Below are 6,000 nucleotides of genomic sequence, written 5' to 3'. Positions count from 1 at the left end.
AAGGGTTAAAAGCAAGTTTTCAACGTGATCATTTTGTCATTTAGCTTATTATAGAATAGGCTAAGCTTAGCTACTCTGTTTCCTGCCAGAAAATTAGTCATTTTCAAACAATTGAACGTACGAACTTGATTCAACGTATTCAGATAGCAAGAAAAAAAACCTAATCGTTCTGAAGGTAGCTTAACTTCCACAAGAGCGTGCAACACTATATTTCATTGTTGTATTGAAAGAAATTAATTTATAACTTAGGCTACTTATTTAAAATCGAAGTTATAAACCAAAAGGTTATTATTACAGAATGTAGCTTAATTGTGAAATATATTTGAATCATATTTCGGGCCGCGCGGGTCGGGTGTTGTACAGATCTAGACCAGAGCATAAACAGCTCCTGGTTGGCCTATTCCCTATGGCAGCAGTGGGAAAACTGCGGTTTTCCGACATATTTTTGTAGCTCTTCCAGTTCATAACTCAAAAGTTTACATCAGATAGGCTACAGCTCAAATGGTTTTAAGTTTTTTAAACAAAGTCAAACTTTTTCAAAGAGACATAGGCTAATGTCGAAAACCTGTCATTTTATCAGTGTCAAAATGAGAACCTACGATCTTTTGAAAAGTAGCCTACGTTCTGACCACAAATTTGAAAAATGCAAAATTAAATTGCAAGGAGTTGCAAGCCAGATTTAAAGCATGTTTTAATATCCTTGTCAATCAATGTGTGGTCAGTGATATGGTTGTCTAGTTCGCCATCCGTTTGTTACAAACACGTCTTCTACAGAAATGGAACTGATTGAAATGCCAGAAATGGCTTTAAAAATTTTAGTTGATGTTTCTCTACAATTGAGTTTTAGAAAAAGGTTCCAGAAAGTAAAAGACTACTGTGCTAAAGTTCAGTAGCCTATGTTTTTATTTCTGACCATCACAACGAAAAATAATATAGCCTACCGTATGCCAAACATATGGCAGAGGTCTAGAAAAAGGTAGAAGAGACAAAATGTTATTTATTTTTATTTTTGTTATTTGCATCAGACTCAAGATTGTCCATATTACAATCAGGCCCGGATTTATAGGGGGGCAGAGGGTGCAGGTGCCCCGGGCCCCCCGACTTTTGAAGGGCTCTCTACGTGGAAAAATGTGATTTTGTGTTGTTTTTTTTTTTCTTTCTTTCAGCCTTTGAAGTTCCTGAAAAATGCTGTGCAGTAATGGATTAATGGTAATGCAGCCTAGACGTAAAAGCGGGTTTTCGCGCCGTAGGCGCGAAAATTTTTTTTGCACGGGGCCCCCTGATTTAAAAGTGCCCCGGGCCCCCATCAGCTAAATCCGGCCCTGATTACAATCAAACAAAAAATAAAAACAAACTAGATACGGTTCTTAACTCCAAAGAGCTGTGTCGTAATGTAACCTATAGCTACCAAATACAAAGATTGATAATAACAGTCTGTTCGCATTAGTTCATAAATCCATTGATTAATTGAATTTTTATCTTCGGACTGGGAAAGCTTCTTAAAGAGCTTAATCCTGGCAGTTTCGCATACTTGTAGACGTAGGTAGAGGCTTTGAATCACTGACGCAGGCCGGTTACCGAGATTGACAGAGTGAGGTTTCCGATCGTTGAAGTCATTGATTGGAAGACAAGTTGCATCGGGTTACAAACTGATATAATTTTTTAAATTTTTTATTTTATAATTTTTTACGATCGAGAGCTTGAAAAGTTGTGGTAATGTTATCAACGAATGCAGAGGTGATGCTGCATCGTCTCTGCAGATTAAACAACATCTGTAACAATTATTGTATCCAACACGTAAGCAATTACTACTGGCTAAAAGATAGTTACACTATAGTTGACACGCATATAACGTAATTGATGCCAAAATAAGAAAATCAGTTTAAAATATGGCACGATTGGTGTTTTTGAGATCGCATTTTCTTGACCTTTTGGTCTTTCGCTGCCATCCTTGTTGTGCGAATTACTTGTGTTTATCAAAAGTGGGAAAAAAAGCTAAGGGAAAAAAAGCTATTGATTTGTTTTCTTACTTGTGTTTATTGTGTTTTTGCTTTTTGTGTCTTTCTTTTTCGCCAACAAAAACAAAAAATAAACTGAACTTAAACTGAACTTGACAAGAGAGCTTTGTGGTTGCCCTTTGGTACAAAAATATTGCTGGAATAAATTTACGTCAGGAATAAATTTTTTTCGAAGCAGACAAAATAAAAGGTTTCTCTCTCAGGCGAATTTTTGCTAGGGTTGTGGGGCAATTCTTCCGAAGGAGTCTGGCAACACTGTAAAACTTCTACATCAAGATTCAAGACAATGATTCGGCTAGGCTAATTCACTTCTTTGTACTTGTCGTCCAACCGCCAGAGAAAAAGAGGAAGTAAAGCTATTTTCAAAAAGTTTTATGTTCATCATATTGAAAATTTAATTCTTTACCTGTTGCCTGGGCTAAAATTTATGCAGCAAGGCTCGGTAAGTTAAGCTTCGAGAATTCAATGATTGATTGATTGATTGATTGAGCTGGTGTACAAGTCTCCGCCCTGGTTATAAATACTATTACATGATTATAGTCAAAGATTGGAATTGACGAAGACATACTGGTAAGGGGTGAACAGTAATGCAAAGTTAAAGTACAGGGTGTTTCAAAAAATTTGACATCATTGTGGTATAGTCTTGTAACTTTGCTAATCATCGTTTATACGATCTCAAATTTTAACAGTATGTACCATATCGTACAGGTACAACAAAATTTTATCTTTTAATTTTCAGGCATTTTACAAATCTCAGTTAGAATCCTGTCCCTGAACTGGTTTTACATGTTAGTCAAAATCAAGAATTACGGTGGGCATTAGGCAATGTACACTTTAATATCACCTTTTAGTTGAAGTTTGGGAGCTGGTATACAAGTCCCCCCCCTTGGTAACTCATGGCAAAGAGGAATTGACCAAAACATGCGGATTGAAGTGTGTGAACAGTAAAGCAAAGGTACAGTAGTTTCACCCTATATGTTTGGTCGAGTCCTGTCTTTGTCATGAGTTACCAGGGTGGGGGGAGACTTGTATACCAGCTCCGAAGTTTGTTCCAGTACTTTGGTTTAACCGTAGCCCATGTTGAAAAGGCAGAATAGCTATTGTTGCTTGTTTGCAGAGGTCAGAAAGATTAGGTTTCTTCCACTGAACATTCACCCAAAATTGAGCCAGAGAAACAGTTTTGAACCTGTCTTTCCTTTAACCATGGAAAATTAAAAATTGGCTTTTAATCATGGAGCTATATACCTGACTGGTCAAAACACAATTTTTTTGATAGAGTGCATAAATTTCCTTGTGGCATCATAAGCGCAAGATTGCAAAGTTTGGCTTTGGCTAGTTTAACAGCTGGCATAAAACTGAAAATAAAGAAATATTAAAACCTGACCTGAGAAGGCCAAAGCCTGTGAGCATAGCTTGGAATGTTGACATACGGTAGGCTACTTAGAATAAAGAAAATTGATGGAAATTAACCGGTTGTAAAATTTGCCTGAACAAAATTGCATATATAAATAAATGAGTGGCAGACTTGATACAAACTGCATTGATAGTGATACCTAAACACCACATAATTGAAATTGATATTACTAAAATTCAATTTTTTTTATTTTTGGTGTTTGCTCAAATTGCAAATACTTAGCTTAATTAATGCTTTGAGTATGTTTATGACTATAGTTGGCTTAGTTGCGTTACCTTCTTGGTCAAAATGCTTGTGTTATTGACGTGCGTATCAGTGGCATGTGATGACTATTTTTTGGGTGTTTATATTTTTTAGAAAGTTTCAAACACATGCTTGATTTGCAAAGTGGACTCTTTATATCATATTAGTTTATTTTAATATTGTTTAAACAGCTATTGAGCAAACTGCAAACCTAGTGTGTGTTTGAAGTCTGCAGCAGGGTTGATCGGTTTAAACCGGAGCGGTTTAAACCGCCCGGTTAAAACCTGGTTTAAACCGGGCAGTTTTGACCACCTATTACTGGTCAAAACTGGTCAAAACCCCTTTAGTGTATGAATCAAGTTGCTTTTCAATTTAATTAAAAGTATTACCCTCCATGTTTAGTAGGGTGGTTCTTATTTGGCAAAAAATGAAAAAAAATTGAATTTTGTGTGGGACACCCTTTTAAAAGGTGAGGTTGTAAGAAAAAATAACACCTGTAAAAAATTTTTGAATTTCAAATTGATTTAGAGGTGGCCCTCCCCCCCTAAAGTTTTGCGCCCTCCTCCAAAATACAAAACCTGCATATCTCAAAAACTGCTTGAGCTAGAGATACGGTTTTTGTGTCAAAAGATGCAGAAAGCATGATTTCCTATCTGCTTTCTGAACAGTGATTGCGTCTATCTTGAGTAGAAAAGCAGTTATTTAGAAAAAACCTGTTTTCGGTATTCTAGCACAAAACAGTGCTAAACAAGTATTGTGGCCCAACCTATTCAATTAACAAAGTTCATAAACTAACCTGTAAAACTGGTAAAGCAATAAACGAAATAAGTATTCTTGAACTTTTATGCATTCATGCATAGCTAAAATAACCGTTTTTTATCATATTCCTTGGAGAAACTCCTGAGCGTGGAATCCGCTTTCCAGCTTCAGGTGCTATGCATCGCACTTGTTGGATGGCGAAGGCGATTTATGCAAAAAGCTTGATTTGCATTCATGGTATCTGTCCGAAGAAATGGTTGGACTAGCCTTGTTTGACTCTTGATTGTCTGTGGAAAGTAAAAAGCTAATGGTGGCAACCATGTTAGATGAAACAGGAGAACGTCCACCAAGGAGACCAAGCATCAAAGTAGATGCGTTTCTTAGCAATAAGGGTCTAGAACAGTATTACACCTCTAATTCAAAATGGCTTCTTCAGCTGTTGGGTGAAGATGAAGCAATAATTATACTTTCAAAGGATCTTGCTCATTGGACTGAAGATGGTGCATTTATTCAAGCTTTACACATGGCGAAGGGACTTTCAGTAGTGAATGACAGAGCAGAGAGAGGAGTTGCTCTAAGTCTAATCCAGGATTTTAACAAAATCTTAACTGAAGATGAGCCACAACTTCAGTTTCTTTTGCAAGTTGTTACTGAACACAGGAAACTGTTTCCAAATTCCAACAAGAACAATATTGTCGATTCTTCTTCGTTTAAACCTTCTTTGTTACTCCAGGGGTCAAGGGCTCTGTCTTTTACCACTCTTGGGCAGTGGCGATGCGGTTTAGATGCTTGAGCAAGTGTCGAGCAGCAATCCTTTGATTCGTCCATTTATCCATTGATTCGTCATCCAGTTCAAGCAGACCACGCACCCCATTTGGAGCAGTTACAGATGGTGTGGTCTGTGGTTTGTTCCTCTTTGCCACACTCACAGATTGCGGATGGAGCCATCCCCCATTTGTGCATGTTGGAGCGGAATAGTCTGACTCCTGTAGGCTAGCCCAGTACGCAGGCGGTTGAGCCGCACCCAGGCCTTCCTTGGCAAATTATGCATTCCGGTTGGATGGGGGCTGGTGTCGGAGATACAACTTTAGAGTCTTGAGGAGTTCTTCTTCCACTCTGAGCTCCATTTGTTGTCCTCCCAGGTAGTCGCGCTGATGGATTGGTCTTCAGCGGTTTTCATCAGGAGTTGTGCGTCACATACAAATGGTTGTCTCGATTTCAGTTGCCGAGGATGCTCGATTGCTCGCTCATAGACTCATAGAGACTTGAGTGGAGCAAGTGGTTGGGGTTCGTAGTGCGGCGAGAAAGAGACAGGATGGCTTCTTCGCGACGAAACTCAGTTGGTTGGTTGCCTGCAAGGACAGGGAAATTGTCCGATGGTGTAGGTCGCAGACATCCTGTCACGATACGCAAGGCAATATGTAAAATATTGTCGATAATATAGCTTCTTCCAGTACTGACCAGAATTACATTTTGAAATGAATATCGTTACCAGTGTTCCCTCTAAGGTGCAAAAATTAAGACAAAAAAACGAAATTTTGTAGACGGTTTCGTGGTCACAAAAAA

The sequence above is a fragment of the Aplidium turbinatum genome, chromosome 13 (assembly GCF_918807975.1).
Source record: "Aplidium turbinatum chromosome 13, kaAplTurb1.1, whole genome shotgun sequence".
NCBI classification, from domain to species: domain Eukaryota; kingdom Metazoa; phylum Chordata; class Ascidiacea; order Aplousobranchia; family Polyclinidae; genus Aplidium; species Aplidium turbinatum.
Note: the sequence above shows the minus strand (reverse complement) of the source record.